This window comes from Apium graveolens, chromosome 5, assembly GCF_009905375.1.
Source record: "Apium graveolens cultivar Ventura chromosome 5, ASM990537v1, whole genome shotgun sequence".
In the NCBI taxonomy this organism is placed as follows: Eukaryota; Viridiplantae; Streptophyta; class Magnoliopsida; order Apiales; family Apiaceae; genus Apium; species Apium graveolens.
The window spans coordinates 104,986,599-104,987,873 of NC_133651.1; positions in this window are offsets into that span (position 1 = coordinate 104,986,599).

Below are 1,275 nucleotides of genomic sequence, written 5' to 3' on the forward strand. Positions count from 1 at the left end.
CTTTAATAAAATAAAGAATATATCTCAGCAAATAATCGGAGTCATAGATCCTCAAATGAATATTCAAATAATATTCAATAAATGAAATAAGCTGAGTCATAAGCCCTCGAATGAATATTTGAAATAATATTCATTAAATAATAAGCTGAGTCATAATACCTCGAATGAATATTATAAATAATATTCATTAAATAAAATAAAGGAGTCATACATCCTCAAATGAATATCCAAGTAATATTCAATAAATAATATAAAGGAGTCATAAGTCCTCGAATGAATATTCAAGATAATATTCATTAATAAAATAAAGTTATCGAATAAACCTTATTCGATTAATAGTTTTGAAAACTATAACCATATATATATATAAATATATATATATATAATCTACTCGGGATCCTCGACTCCCGGTTTTAGAAAATGTTTTCACCTTTGGGTCCCTATACTAAGGGTATATGCAAATTACCGCTATTCTCTAGCATAGGTATTATCAACTGAACCAACAGATATATATGACAAGAATACGAAACAGGCATGCATATATATACCATATCAACATGCTTCAATATATCGCAAAATTTGCTAATTAACCAACATGCATCTATCACAAGATAATGCATATACATATATATATCACAACAACAGTATAACGGGTAGAAAACTTGCCTGAGCGACTTGGGGGTTACGAATGGATCTGGACGAGTCTGGTAACCTATAAGCAACAAGTAAGTTGGAATTAAACTAAAGTCACTTGTAAATCTATACTTTAACTAACTTAGACTCTAACGCTTGTTTTGCGCTTACTGACTCGCTTAAGTCACTCGAGTAGCCTCGGCTCCACCATTTTTAATAATTTAACCTTTACGAGTTTTAAAGCGATTCCTTCGCGAGTGTCTTACCAACTGCCTAACACACTTACTATGTTTACGCGATTACCAATGTTTAAACTACTCCAATTAACCACCAACCAACTCATAACCATCAATACAACAAAACTTCACCGAAACCATACCACATCAGTCCATAATCTCCAAGGTTTTCAACTCAAACAACCACAATCAAGACCTATGAACTATAATCAAGCTTCAATTACCAAAACACTTCCAAATCAAACCAAACTACTAATAATCACAATCCATGCTTCTCATTTCACAAAACCAACCATTAAACTTACTAACAAATAAATTAAAGGCTAGGGTTTGAAGTTTATACCTTCCTTGGGAGGTGTTAAGTTGCTAGGAAGCCTTAGGAAGCCTCCTACAAGCTTGATCTTTC